The sequence below is a fragment of the Staurois parvus genome, unplaced genomic scaffold (genome assembly GCF_062004578.1).
Source record: "Staurois parvus isolate SC_StPar_1 unplaced genomic scaffold, SC_StPar_1.0 ptg001793l, whole genome shotgun sequence".
Classification (NCBI taxonomy): Eukaryota; Metazoa; Chordata; class Amphibia; order Anura; family Ranidae; genus Staurois; species Staurois parvus.
The window spans coordinates 232,312-248,634 of NW_028319589.1; the positions used below are offsets into that span (position 1 = coordinate 232,312).

The 16,323-nt window shown below is 43.3% G+C and overlaps 2 pseudogenes across 1 annotated transcript in view; both read right to left on the reverse strand.

Annotated features, from left to right (window-relative positions):
• LOC149434260 (C3a anaphylatoxin chemotactic receptor pseudogene) overlaps positions 1 to 16,323 on the reverse strand; it is a 44,219-nt pseudogene that overhangs the window by 18,877 nt on the left and 9,019 nt on the right. The gene's annotated exons all lie outside the window — the stretch shown is intronic.
• LOC149434261 (C3a anaphylatoxin chemotactic receptor pseudogene) lies at positions 3,114 to 7,534 on the reverse strand (annotated as a pseudogene).

A 16,323-nucleotide genomic window follows, 5' to 3' on the forward strand; every position in this document is an offset into this window, starting at 1 on the left:
CCAGAGACTGCAGACACAGTACAGGAGATGACCAGAGACTGTAGACAGTGCAGGGAATGACCAGAGACTGCAGACAGTGCAGGGAATGACCAGAGACTGCTGACCTTTGGGGAGGGAGGGGGAGCGGGTACCTGAATTTGACAGGTACCCGCTCCCACTTCCGCGGAGTTGTCCTTCTCTCTTCTTCCCGGGCCGGCTTCTGTGACAGCCGGGTGCACACTGCGCATGTGCGAGGAGCGCTGCGCTTTGTGAATGGCCCTGTCATGTGTCCCAGAAGACACCGGATCATTCACAAAGCGAAGCGCATGCACAGTGGGCACCCGGCTGTCACAGAAGCCAGCGCGGGAAGACTGTGCAGCGCTGGAGCGAGGAACAGGTAAGGCCCTGCAGGAGAGAACAGCTGAGCGGCCGGCCCGGTATTCTGACATGGTGGCGGCAGAAATACTGGACCGGCCGCTTTATATTCGCTCCATAAGACACACTGACATTTTCCCCCCTTTTTTGGGGGGAAAAAAGTGCGTCTTATGGAGCGAAAAATACGGTATATTGGGTACATCTGTCCACATTTATTAGTAAGGATATCCACAAGCCTGAAGGGGCAGTCAAAGACGAGGGCTGTCCGTGTGAGGCATGTGCATATCCTACCTAATGAATGTGGGCACCAGTCATCTCTCCCATGTGCGGTGGCTTTCCTCTTAGCATGCAGACCTTTAGTTATTCATAAACTGTATTGGGTAGATGGAATTGATACCAGCCCATTTACTGACCATTCAAGGAAAGAAGAGCAGTAAAGCTCAAACACAGCACAGTAATATTAACCCCTTCATGCCTGAGGGTAAAACAAATCTAAATGCCTAAGCACAATTCTGCAACGTTGACATGTGATCATAAAACCGTATATATCACCACAACTACTTAGTACATCCAGGTGGATTATACCGCGATTTGTTCAGGACAAATTGGGCTTTCATTTGGTGGTAAATGGTAATGGATAGCTCCTGATTTTTTTTTATTAAAGGAAAACTGGCCCAAAATAGTAAAAAAAAAAAAATTTTTTTTTTAATTTAGCTGCGCATTTCTTGTTACGACCATAACCTACCACCAAAAAACAACCCAAAATACATTTTCCAGCACTTGACGATCGCAGTGATACCATGTATGTGTGTGTTATTTGTACCCGTAGTACAGCCCAGAAACAATAGTGCGCATTTTGTTTTTGTGTTTTGTTTTTTAACCTAACACACCATTTTTTTTTTAATCCTGACCTTTGACCCTGACCTTGACCCAAACACTAACCCTGGCACTGAACTAGATCAAACCTTGATCTAGGTATTTTTCTTTATTTTTTCTTTTATGTTTTAATATTTATTTATTTTTCTTTACAGACATTTTTTTTTCTCTCTATGCCAGGAGTTTGAGATATAATGTATCTCTCTCCTCCATTCATAGAGAGAGAAAAAAAAGCAAGGGGGCCGGGCTGTACAGTGACTGATCAGAGGCTATCACAGCAATCATGTGACCTGGAATCGGGAGTCCCGGGTCCCGATCGTTAAAACGGGACCCGGGGCTCTCAGTGACACCGCAGTCTCTGTGCTGGGAGCATGCCGAGCGGCGCACTCCCAGCACAAAGACAGGTACGCAAATATGTGGCCCCATGGAAAAAAGCCCAGTTCCATGAGGCCGCATATTTGTGTGACGTCGGCGTCAAGGGGTTAGGAAGGAAACATACAGCCAGGTCCATAAATATTGGGACATCGACACAATTCTAAGATTTTCGGCTCTATACACCACCACAATGGATTTGAAATGAAATGAACAAGATGTGCTTTAACTGCAGACTGTCAGCTTTAATTTGAGGGTATTTACATCCAAATCAGGTGAACGGTGTAGGAATTACAACAGTTTGCATATGTGCCTCCCACTTGTTAAGGGAGCAAAAGTAATGGGACAATTGGCTTCTCAGCTGTTCCATGGCCAGGTGTGTGTTATTCCCTCATTATCCCAATTACAATGAGCAGATAAAAGGTCCAGAGTTCATTTCAAGTGTGCTATTTGCATTTGGAATCTGTTGCTGTCAACTCTCAAGATGAGATCCAAAGAGCTGTCACTATCAGTGAAGCCATCATTAGGCTGAAAAAAACAAAACAAACCCATCAGAGAGATAGCAAAAACATTAGGCGTGGCCAAAACAACTGTTTGGAACATTCTTAAAAAGAAGGAATGCAAAAGTGTTTCGGGAAATTATCTGCTCATATTCAGCCAAATGCTTCACAACTCATTGGACGCTTCACAGTGCAGATGGACAATGACCCAAAGCAGACTGCAAAAGAACCAAAGAGTTTTTTAAGGGAAAGAAGTGGAATGTTCTGCAATGGCCAAGTCCATCACCTGCCCTGAATCCGATTGAGCATTTCACTTGCTGAAGACAAAACTGAAGGGAAAATGCCCCAAGAACAAGCAGGAACTGAAGACAGTTGCAGTAGAGGCCTGGCAGAGCATCACCAGGGATGAAACCCAGCGTCTGGTGATGTCTATGTGTTCCACACTTCAGGCTGTAATTGACTGCAAAGGATTTGCAACCAAGTATTAAAAAGTGAAAGTTTGATTTATGATTATTATTCTGATTATTCAGATTCCAAATGCAAATAGCACACTTGAAATGAACTCTGGACCTTTTATCTGCTCATTGTAATTGGGATAATGAGGGAATAACACACACCTGGCCATGGAACAGCTGAGAAGCCAATTGTCCCATTACTTTTGGTCCCTTAACAAATGGGAGGCACATATGCAAACTGTTGTAATTCCTACACCGTTCACCTGATTTGGATGTAAATACCCTCAAATTAAAGCTGACAGTCTGCAGTTAAAGCACATCTTGTTCGTTTCATTTCAACTCCATTGTGCTGGTGTATAGAGCCAAAAATGTTAGAATTATGTCGCTTTCCTAATATTTATGGACCTGACTGTAGCAACAAGCAAACATGACTGCCCCATGTACGTATTTTAGATCATGTGGATATGTATAGAACATTAAAAGTTTTGAAACACAACTCGTATTGATAAAAATCTTTACGCATTGACTTACAGGACTAATAAAAATAAATAAAAGCTAGACTAGACATTAATTTAATAAACGTAAGAGGAAACTTCCTGCAATGACCTGAATTTTTAAAAAAATTATATTCTTTATTCAGAAATAAGGGGGTGTACAAGCCAAAGTATTCAGTCCAAGCCATGTAAACACCAACTGTTAGATGTACAAACATTGTGCTATGTGGAGCAGTCACTGAAACATACATAACACAGCTCAAGTATACGGCGATCAAATTCCACAAATAAAGATCCACGATGACCTGTATTCTTAGGTCAGCATCTCACACCAGCTCTTCATTCTTACAGCTCCTCTAACTGTATGTGTTCTCCACTTTGCCTCCTGCTGCATGATGAGCTCCTCAAGCTTGACAAGTCTTCATGAAACACACTCTTCATAAGCCTGTCTCACGCTTTTCTTCATATCTTTCCCAATGAAGATGTAGATTATCGGGTTGATGCAGCTATTGAACTGGGCCAGAGACTGCGAGAAAATGTCCAGGGTTACAACTACGTCATTGTATGTGAATAGCATGACTACACCCATGATGTGGTAGGGGTCCAGGTGATGAAAAATGACACTACAATGCCTAATGCCACCTTGGTGGTCCTTCTACCTACATTTAAAGATTTGATGTTGCGTGCTTTGAAAGCCGGACCAGTGTAGCAGGCAGAAATGGTTAGAACAGGAATCAGAAATAAAAAAATTAGGCGTGTAAAAGTGACGGCAAATAGGTTGTGGTTTTTTTGAAAAGCAATAGGTCCATGAACTTCATAATGGTTAACGAAAAACTGACAGCTATACTGTTGGACACCCATACAAAATTACATTATTACATTACATCGAGTTTATATAGCGCCAAAGGGTTTGCTCAGCGCTGTACAATAGAGGGGGGGACAATACATGAGACAGTACAGCAACTACAAAACAGCACATGAGGGTTAGAGGGCCTGCAAATATGGCGTCCCTGGCTTGATATAGCCCAACCATCGAGATTCGACCAGTCCCTTCTGTCGATAGAAGGACTTATTCTGTTGCGATCGCCCTAGAGCCCTTTTGTGATTGTTTTTGTATTTGTTTTTGTCCTCGTCTCCTTACTTACCGTCCTTCCCTGTTCTCTTGTCTAATCTGTTCTCATGCTACTTGTACTGATTGTGATTATTGCAATGAGTTCCACACCTGCAACACTAAATCCACAAACTGGACTCCACCGCGTGCCCATGGTTTGGATTACCTATCTACATTTGGAGAGACTTCACTTCATAACGTTTCCGCTCTCTGTACGCTGATACAGTGACAATTTTTCTTAGAGTTTATATTATCATTAATCTCTAAATGTTTACTCATTGTTTTCTCCCCTTTTTTTTTTATTTATTATACATGGCACTTAAATATTCCATTTATGCCTATATCTCTACCAGTACTTGTTCTGTAACACTCAGCAAATACCGGGTATGTCTCATTTCTATTGATCAATGCATATGTTTTCTTTGATCCTATCTATTGTATAATAAAATTCTTTGTAAAAGAAAAGCAATAGGTCCTGTTATTGAAAGTGTCAGTTCTATGGTCGATGGCAGCTGGCAGACTCTACGCAGAAGACATCATCCAATTAGACTAGCATATCATCAATGCTGTTTGTACTCTTCGGTGGTTTTGGGCCCACACTGGATGGACAACCAGAATCCATCAGTCAATGCTAATAGCCACCAGGGTGAAGACGCTGGTAACCATGTTAAGTGAAGGGTAAAACCTTGCAGAGGACAGGACCGTACAGACATTCTGGGTAGAAGAACTGCACTGCACTGAATGGAAGACACAAACATAGGATGATATCGGCCAGAGCAAGGTTCCCAAACCAAATGGTGGTCACAGTCCGCTCCATCTTCACTCCGGTAACCCAAAGCACCAGAGCATTGCCGGGGACACCCACGAGGGTTGTGAAAACCAGGCAGTGAACACATGGCTGTAAAAGATGTCTGGTTCTGAAATTTGACATCTTGCTTCTCTGTAAAGGAAATGACTGTTACTGGAGGTGTTTGATTATTATTGTATATTATTGTTTTACGCAAAAAAAAAAAAAGTAGATCAGCATCAAGAGACAAACCAATGTGTAGACAAAGAAATGACACGTAGATCACATAGGTGACATTATCATAGCCCATGACTAGGTGACATTATTTGGATAGCACCATGAGTTCTCAGATGAATGTTCTTGGAGTGAAAAAAGATCAATCATGTGTTCCTAAGCAGAACTGAAGAGAAGTAAATGAGAATGAAGCAAATAAAATTAAATGAGAAGTAGAAAGAGGTGTACAGTGGTAAAAATGAGGTGTGGAGAGAAGAGGGAGGCAAGAGATCCCGAGGAGGACCTGGTGCTTATCCCGTTGATGCTGCCATCATATATAAATGTGGTGTCACGGAGGTGGCCTAAGGCACTGTATATATGCACACCGGCGTTTATGCTGGAAGTGCACTCCATCCCATGCTGCCAACACAGAGACTGAGCTACAGGCCATCCCCATATACTCCACTCCCAGCTCCAAACAGTCCATGACCAACTGAAAGTTCTAATGCAAGAAGTAGAAGCAGAGCCACTCAACTCCCAAAATCTTAAGTTATTATTATACAGGATTTATATCGCGCCAACAGTTTGCTCAGCGCTTTACAATATAACGGGAGACAATACAGCAACAATACAGTTCAATACAAGAGGGTTAGGAGGGCCCTGATCCTGGGAGCTTACAATCTAGGAGGGAGGGGCTAGTGGTACAAAAGGTAATAACTGTGGGGGATGGACTGGTAGAAGGAATAGAAGATTCCATTATTAGCTGAAGGCAGGATAGGCTTCCCTGAAGAGAGAGGTTTTCAGAGATCGCCTAAAAGTGGGCAGAGTAGGCGATAGTCTGATAAATTGGGGTAGAGAGTTCCAGAGGATGGGGGAAGCTCTGGAGATGAGCATGGGAGGAGGAGACTAGGGAGCTAGAGAGCAGGAGGTCGTGGGAGGAGTGGAGAGGACAGTGTGGGTGATATTTGGAGACAAGATTGGTGATGTAATTTGGGGCAGAGTTATAAATGGCTTTATATGTGGTTGTTAATGTTTTGAATTTTATTCATTTGGGAATGGGAATCCAGTGGAGGGATTGGTAGAGAGGGATGGATGACACTGAGTGGAGGGATTGGCAGAGAGGGATGGATGACACTGAGTGGAGGGATTGGCAGAGAGGGATGGATGACACTGAGTGGAGGGATTGGCAGAGAGGGATGGAGGACACTGAGTGGAGGGATTGGCAGAGAGGGATGGATGACACTGAGTGGAGGGATTGGCAGAGAGGGATGGAGGACACTGAGTGGAGGCCAGTGGAGGGATTGGCAGAGAGGGATGGAGGACACTGAATGGAGGTCAGTGGAGGGATTGGCAGAGAGGGATGGAGGACACTGAGTGGAGGTCAGTGGAGGGATTGGCAGAGAGGGATGGAGGACACTGAGTGGAGGGATTGGCAGAGAGGGATGGAGGACACTGAGTGGAGGGATTGGCAGAGAGGGATGGAGGACACTGAGTGGAGGCCAGTGGAGGGATTGGCAGAGAGGGATGGAGGACACTGAGTGGAGGCCAGTGGAGGGATTGGCAGAGAGGGATGGAGGACACTGAGTGGAGGCCAGTGGAGGGATTGGCAGAGAGGGATGGAGGACACTGAGTGGAGGCCAGTGGAGGGATTGGCAGATAAGGAACGGTTAGTAAGGTGGATGAGTCTGGCAGAAGCATTCATAAGTTTACGTGAGGTGTAAGAAAAATTCACCTCATGAGTTTTACTCCATTAGCTTAGTCCTAAAGGCAAACGGACTGTGCACTTTACAAGTTCCTCCACTGCTTAGTTCTGCTGACTTCCATCATCCAATCATGTGCAAGCAAAAATGCTGTTTTTTTTTTCCTTGCATGTGATTGGTAATTCTTTGCAAAGTGAAGCTTCCCCTCATTTATAAAGCTCTGGAGTGACTGCACTTGCAGAGTGCACAGTCTATTTTCCCTTAGTAAACCCACCCCATAGAGTCTGAATGACTAAGCTCCAAATGGAGTGAAGCCTGTAAAATGGACTGCTGGATCCTCTTTGTCCCGGGTAACACTAATAAACGTACTCCTAGACTTTGAGCAGTTTCACTGACCACATAAATCGCTGTGATAGCTCGGTGATCGCAATGACCACTAAGTAAAATCTACGCCTGCACTCTCCTTCTGAATGGAGAAAAAGATACCTTGGGGGAGATTTGCTAAAACTGGAGCATTCAGAATCTGGTGCCGCTGTGCATGGTGGCCAGGCAGCTTTCTCATTTAAGCCTTGACAATAAAGCCTGTAAGCTGGTTGGTCTAGACGCAGAACTGTACCAGATTTTGCACCATGCAGTTTTAGTAAATAACCCCCACTGCATCAAGAGGAGAAGAATTGGTGGGAAGCATGTGTGTGTAAAAAAAATAAAAAAAAATAAAAAACAAAAACAACCCCCCCCCCCTCCAAAACATTTTTTATATATATATATATTTATTCCCCCCCCCCCCAAAGATAAAGTAGCTAGATCAGGGTCAAAGGTCAGTGTATTCTAGGTATGATCATTATTTTTTTAATTTTTATTTAGTGTCAGTGTTTTTTTTTTGTTTTTTATAGCTATAATAAAAAGAAAAATCAACCCTGCTATGGGTACAAATAACACAGGTGCCACAAAGGACAGAAGTATGAGAATTTATTTTGGATTGTTCTTTGGTGGTGGCCACGGTAATGCCAAGAAATATACAGCTAAAGCTTAAAAAATTATGTTTTCCATTTTGGCCCAGTTTTTCTTGAATGAAATAAATTAAGGAGCCATCCTGACCATTTACCACCAAAAGGGTCCAACAATTTATCCTGAAAAAAATAAAGTGGTATAATTTGCCTGGATACACCGTAGTTGGGATGATAAATACAGTTTTACTAACACATGAAAACCCCACACCGCAATTCTTGTCTGGATGAGAAATGAGGAAGTTGCCAAATAAATGTCACCAGTGAAAAAAATAAATAAAGCCTACCTGTAAGAAGGGGGGGGGGGGCAATATGACTTCTTCCTCAGGGTGAAGGTTGGCTTTAACTTCGCCCCGTAGCAGAAATACTGCTAAAGGGCGGCAGCTGTGCGCAAAATCACACACACACACACACACGCGTGATTTAGCATTTCCTGGTGGGGACACGCACCCTACCCGCGGCCATCAATCACTGGGTCCCGGGGCTGGAGATGTGGTTTGGGAGAACTGTTAGTAAACAAAACAGTTCTCCTCCCTGTCAACTCCTGCACACTGCTTTGCATGGCTGTGCGTGGAGTGAAGCACAAAGCACCACACACAGTTAACCCGTTGATCGTCCAGTAGCATTAGTACAGTGTCGGTGCTTTTTATTAGCACTGATCACTGTATTGGTGTCACTGGGGATGTCAGTGACACCAAGTCAACTCCCCCCCCAGTGTCAGAATACCCGCCGCAGTCCCGTTATAAATCGCTGCCATTACTAATTAACCTCCCTAGCGGTCTGATTATTTCAGATTTTTGGTGCTGAAAGCGGTACCATTTTTTGCATGGAAATGTGTTTTTGTTTTTATTGTAGGCCTGTAATTTAGGAATAACTCACTGAAATCTGTCCGAACAAGAGTCTAGTAAACATCCCGGATATGATAAAACTTGAAACACAAAACCATAAATTTAATAAATAATCATACAAAATAATAATATAATAATAATAAATTTAATTCAATAATATAATCAAAAACACTGAAATGTGAAATAGAGCGCCAAGTTCGCACATCGCTGAGCTCAGTCGCAGAATCGTTTTCAGTGTCTGATGAGGAATTTCCCCCACCAATCATTATCACTCAATTCTGCAAGTGGTTCTGATTTACTATCGCTGTTCTCTAGCCGGTCTAAAACCGCGTCTGACCTAAAGGGACGCTTTTTGGACGCCATGGACGTTTCTCAGTTTCCAGGCAGAAAGAACAGTAAAAATGCAGGCAGGGTGCCGGACAAAGCACTCGGGACAAAATGTATGTGAAATGGTTTGAAACAGGAATGTTATACTATGTGATTTTAGCGGATGTCACTTTTTGACATTTTTGAATTTCAGGTCGGTTCTGTCCCCCGTACGTCCCGACGTCACGGGGGACGGAAGACAGATGCCGGCATCAGCCAGAGGACATTGCAGGGGGGACATCGCAGGAGCGCAGGTCAAGGTAAGTGTTTTACTCTGTAATAATCATTTTTTACAAAATGACATTTTAAAAAAAATTTCCCGCCGGTTCCGGCACCCGTATGTCCCGACGTTACAGGGACTGGAACACGGAAGCCGGATGCCGGCATCGGCCTGGAAGAGATGGCAGGGGACACATCGCGGGAGTGAAGGACAAGGTAAGCGCTGCAGGGACTCCCTATGCAACGCTGCATTTTAAGCCCGAGTGTAGCTCGGGGGGGGGGTTACCGCTTTTGGTACTGAAACTCTACCCCGAGCTACACTCGGCAATACCTCCAGGGAGGATACAAAAAAAAAAAATCCCAGTATCTATACCGCCATTTGTAGATGCTATAACTTTTACTTAAATCAATTAATTTACACTTATTGGGATTTTTGATAGCAAAGACACGGAGCAGGATACATTTTTTCTTAAATTTATGCCGAAATTTGATTACATTTTTTTTACTGGACGTTTAATAGCAAAAAGTCAAAAATATTTTTTTTCTCCTCAAAATTGTCGGTCTTGTTTTGTTTAATGCGCATAAAATAAACGCACAAGTGATCAAATACCACCGAAAGAAAGCTCTATTTGTGGGAAAAAAAGGACGTAAATTTCATTTGGGTGCAGCGTTGCTCGAGCGTGCAACTGTTAAAGTAACGCAGCACCGTAACACAAAAAATGGCCAGGTCAGGAAGGGGGGGGGGGGGGATCTTCTTGAAGGAGAGGGGTTAAGGACAATGTCCAACAAAACCTAACAACTGAACCCAGCTTTACAACTTTGTCATGTGTTAGAAAACATTTACATATCTTTGTAACTACTTAAGGAATTAAACGTTTTCAAGATAGATTGGGCCTTCATTTGTGGTAAACTGTAATGGATATGTCCTGATTTATTTTTTATTTAATTTTACCTCTCCTGAATGTGCAATTGATGGATATTTGTTCTGCCTGTAAATGCGTGCATGGACACATAGACCAACATGCAATGGGTGATTAGAGGAAGGAAAAAAAAAAGAAAAAAAAAGAAAAGTCAAACGCCAGCAAAACACGCATTTTTTTTTTTAGCTGCGGTGTGCATGCGTCTTATTGAGCTGCCCCCAGTGACCCCAACAATGACCTAGATCAAACCCTGATCTTGCCATATTACTGTTATACACAAATATTTTTTAGGTTTCTATTTTTCTCCTCTAGTACACAATGTACTTTTTTTTCAATTTAAGAGTAAAAACAATACATAGGGGCGGGCTGTAAGGTTACTGATCACTGTGATGGCTAATCAGAGGCTATCATATTGATCATGTGATTGAGAACCAGTCCTCCTGACTTCCGGTTGTTACTATGAGACCTGTAGCTGTCAGTGACAGCTCGGTCCGCGCCCTGTTGAAAACAGAGTTACACACATATGTGCAGCCAGTTTGCAAAGAAAAACATTTCCTTTTCTCTTTCTGACATTTGACAACTGTTATGGAGGGCCCAGCAAGATGTCTGATCCCTGAATATAGGGATACAGTGAAGGAAATGCGTATTTGCTCCCCGGCTGATGCTGAATGTTCGCCCCTCACACAGAAATGATCGGTCTAATAATGGAATGTTCGGTGTAACACTGAGAGACAGAATACAACAAATTCAGCAGAAATGCGTCTAACAAATGATGACTGATCTGCATGTTCATGAGGGAAAGAAGGATTTGATCCCCTTCACAAAACATGACTTAGTACTTGGTGGCCAATCCCTTGTTGGCAATCACAGAGGTCACACGTTTCCTGGAGTTGGCCCCCAGGTTCGCACACATCTCAGGAGGGATTTTGGCCCACTCCTCTTGGCAGATCCTCTCCAAGTCATTAAGGTTTGGTGGCTGACGTTTGGCAACTCGAACTTTCAGCTCCCTCCACAGATTTTCAATCGGATTTAGGTCTGGAGACTGGCTAGGCCACTCCAGGACCTTAATGTGCTTCTTCTTGAGCCGCTCTTTTGTTGCCTTGGCCGTGTGTTTTGGGTCATTGTCATGCTGGAACACCCATCCACCACCCATTTTCAATGCCCTGGCTGCGGGAAGAAGGTCCTCACCCAAGATTTGATGGTACATTGCCCCATCCATCGACCGTTTGATGAGGTGCAGTTGTCCTGTCCCCTTAGCAGAAAAACACCCCCAAAGCAGAATGTTTCCACCACCATGTTTCACAGTTGGGATGGTGTTCTTGGGGTCATAGGCAGCATTCCTCCTCCTCCAAACACGGCGAGTTGAGTTGATGCCAAAGAGATGGATTTTGGTCTCATCTGACCACAACACTTTCAACCAGTCCTGCTCTGCATCATTCAGATGTTCAGTGGCAGACTTCAGCCGGGCCTGGACATGTGCTTTCTTGAGCAGAGGGACCTTGCGGGCACTGCAGGATTTCAGTCCTTGTCGGCGTAGTGTGTTACCAATTGTTTTCTTGGTGACTGTGGTCCCAGCTGCCTGGAGATCATTGACAAGATTCTCACGTGTAGTTCTGGGATGATTCCTCACTGTTCTCATGATCATTGACACTCCACGAGGTGAGATCTTGCATGGTGCGCCAGACCTAGGGAGACTGACACTTGTTTTGTGTTTCTTCCATTTGTGAATGATTGCACCAACTGTTGTCACCTTCTCACCAAGCTGCTTGGCCATAGTTTGGTAGCCCAGTCCAGCCTTGTGTAGGTCTACAATCTTGTCCCTGACATCCTTGACTAAACAGGCTGAACTGCTGTAATACTGACACTCAGTGGCTGAATATCTCCTTGCCATGGTAACTCTGCCATACTGAAGTCTCTATCTGCTCAACCCAGTCACTATTTATTGAGGTAATGCGCAAGGTTTGTGCACTCTTTCTTTCATCTTCTTCCCTGACATCCTTGGACAGCTCTTTGGTCTTTGCCATGGTGGAGAGTTTGGAATCTGATGGTTTGATTGCTCCTGTGGACAGGTGTCTTTTATACAGGTAACACAATGAGATTAGCAGCACTCCCTTTAAGAGACTGCTTCTAATCTCAGCTTGTTACCTGTATGAAAGACACCTGGGAGCCAGAAATCCTGCTGAATGATAGGGGATCAAATCTTTATTTCCCTCATGAACATGCAGATCAGTCATCATTTGTTAGACGCATTTCTGCTGAATTTTTTGTTGCTTTTTTGCCTCTCAGTGTTACAATACACCGAACATTCGATTTTTAGACCGATCATTTCTTTGTGAGTGGGCAAATATTCAAAATCAGCAGGGGAGCAAATATGCATTTCCTTCACTGTATGTGGTCTTTGGGGCAGCCAACAATTATGGGATGGGAGTCTATTGGAGCATGTCATCTGTAGGAGTTCTGTCATCCATATTAACCCCCTCCTGGCCACCTAGAGGGCAGGAAGGATCAGCGATCATGTGAGTGCTAAAGTGGTCAAATGATTGCTAGTCCAGACTGAGAGCAGTCTTCGACAGTTTGGTCCATGCGCTGGGAGCACGTTCTCAGCACAAACACTGGCCTCCCAGCGACACATCTGCAGCGTGTGAACATTAAAGCCCATCATTTGGCCACCACACATGTGTTATGGGGGTAGCAACGGGTTAAGGATTTACAGTAATTATCGTCTATGTTGCCTCCATATGGGCAAACTTTGAAATAACCAGCAGAAGTCACATGGCATGTCTTGTATAAGCACGTGTCAGAGGATTCCTTGTGTCCGCGGTGCCTCTTAGACTGTGTTTCCTCGCTGCATTCATTTTCTTTTGTTATTCCTTGAGCCTGGGTTCACACTACGGGGTGGATTTACTAAAAGCAAATGGAGCAACTGCACTGCAAGTGCACAGTCTATCACTTGATAAATGACGACTCTCATCATCCAGTCATGGACAAGCAAAAAATAAGTTTTTTCTTTTTTCCCTTGCATGTGAACGGGAATTCTTTGCAAAGTGAAGCTCTACCTCATTTACTAAGCTCTGAAACAATTGCAGTTGCAGAGTGCACAGTCTATTTGCCTTTAGTAAATCAACCCCTATGAGTCACATGAGTCGCACAGGAATTCACACCACATTCTTGTGCAATTCAGTGCACTGCGATTTGAGCTCGTTCATTTTGAATGGGCTCAAATCGCACCAAACTAGTGCATGCACCAATTTAAAAAAAAAAAAAAAAAAGCACTGAAACAGGATTGCAAGGTCGTGCCTGTGCAGGGAAAGGCACTGCATTTGCAACCTGCATTTGGGGGGCTGTTGACATTGCACTGACACCTGCTGCAGATCACAAGGGCAGTGCAATATGAAAACTGTGGTCTAGGGTAAATCAGGGCTAAATCTGACCACCAGCCTGCCCCTTCAGTCTTGCACAGTTACACCGCCTCCCCTCCTGGACTGAATTGGCTTACTCTTGATTTCTCTGCACACTGTGAGCTTCTCACAATGCATGCAGCCTAAACAATCCATAAGACTCGGTTCACAGAGAAGGGCAACCAAACTGATACGAGGCATGGAGGAGGTCAGCTATGAGGAAAGATTAGAGGAACTGAATGTATTCTCTACTGAGAAGAGGAGATTAAGGGGGGACATGATCTCCATGTATAATACATAAGGGAGGATATGATCTCCATGTATAATACATAAGGGGGGATATGATCTCCATGTATAATACATAAGGGGGGGATATGATCTCCATGTATAATACATAAGGGGGATATGATCTCCATGTATAATACATAAGGGGGATATGATCTCCATGTATAATACATAAGGGGGGATATGATCACCATGTATAATATATAAGGGGGGGATGTGATCTCCATGTATAATATATAAGGGGGGGGATATGATCTCCATGTATAATACATAAGGGGGGATATGATCTCCATGTATAATACATAAGGGGGGATATGATCTCCATGTATAATACATAAGGGGGGGATATGATCTCCATGTATAATACATAAGGGGGGATATGATCTCCATGTATAATACATAAGGGGGGATATGATCTCCATGTATAATACATAAGGGGGGATATGATCTCCATGTATAATACATAAGGGGGGATATGATCTCCATGTATAATACATAAGGGGGGATATGATCTCCATGTATAATACATAAGGGGGGATATGATCTCCGTGTATAATACATAAGGGAGATATGATCTCCATGTATAATACATAAGGGGGGATATGATCTCCATGTATAATACATAAGGGGGGGGATATGATCTCCATGTATAATACATAAGGGGGGATATGATCTCCATGTATAATACATAAGGGGGGGGATATGATCTCCATGTATAATACATAAGGGGGGATATGATCTCCATGTATAATACATAAGGGGGGGATATGATCTCCATGTATAATACATAAGGGGGGATATGATCTCCATGTATAATACATAAGGGGGGATATGATCTCCATGTATAATACATAAGGGGGGATATGATCTCCATGTATAATACATAAGGGGGGATATGATCTCCATGTATAATACATAAGGGGGATATGATCTCCATGTATAATACATAAGGGGGGATATGATCTCCATGTATAATACATAAGAGGGGGATATGATTTCCATTTTTTTTGTCTTCCTCTGGATTAACTGTGGGTATAGGATTATAACTTTTTTTTTTATGGTTGAACTGGATGGACTTTTGTCTTTTTTCAGCCAGACTAACTATGTAACTATATAGGACTTACCTCTACTAGACGACGGGTCCAACCTGCACTCCACCACCTCCTGGGAATATCTCTGACAGAGTGGCTGCTAGTTAGCTTTGCTTTTTAAACTAAATGTATCCTCCTTCCTGCACTGTTATTAAGAAGGCAAGACTTTAAACTTCGGACACCAACAAAGTTATTTATTAAAAATGAAGAGTGCAAAATCTTGTGCACCTCTGTATAGCAACCAATCGGCTTCCAGGTTTTATTGTCAAAGCTTAATTGAACAAGCTGAGGTTAGGGGCATTGAGAGGCAGAAAAAATAAAGCCTATAAAAGCATAATATACAAACATTAGCATAGGTTTTAGAAAAATTATATTGAACTTAAATATTAACTAAATTATATGGTAAAAAATACTAAATATTTATATTTTTTAACCACTTTGCCCTTCAGAGGGATTCCCCCCCCCCCTTCCTGACTAGGCCATTTTTTGTGATACGGTGCTGCGTTACTTTAACTTTTTGACAATTGCGCGGTGATACAACACTACACCCAAAGGAAATTGATGTCTTTTTCTTCCCACGAATAGAGCTTTCTTTCGGTGGTATTTGATCGCCTCTGCGGTTTTTATTTTCTGTGCTATAAACAAAAATAAAAAACGACAATTTTGAAAAAACAAAACAAAAACAATATTGCAATAAGTCCAACCCGGGACATTTTAATTTAGACTTTGAAAAGGCCAGGGGGGTTCCATACACAGAAGGGCAATATGAAGGGTCAGGGGGATATTTTTGTCCCATCAATCGAGAAGAGAAAACACTCACAATGCTTAAGCCATCAGTTAAGACCACCAAACAAGGTACAAGGCCCCCACCTGTCCACAACCACAAAAACATAGATGGAGTGGCCTGATTGAGAAGATGCGCTCAACAGGACATACACTATATTGCCAAAAGTATTGGGCCGGCCCTCCCATTCATGTGATTCAGGTGTTCCAATCCCCTCCATATCATGTGATTTAGGTGTTCCAATCCCCTCCATGGACACAGGTGTATACAATCATCCCCTAGGCATGCAGACGCTTCTACAAACATTGGTGAAAGAATGGGTCGCTCTCAGGAGCTCAGTGACTCCAAGCGTGGTCCCGTGATAGGTGGTCACCTGGGCAATAAGTCCATCCGTGACATTTCCTGGCTACTAAATATTCCACGCTCAACTGTTAGTGGGATTATAACAAAGTGGAAGCAACTGGGAACAACAGCCACTCAGCCACCAAGTGGTAGGCCACGTCACATGACAGGGCGGGGTCAGCGCATGCTGAAGCGCACGGT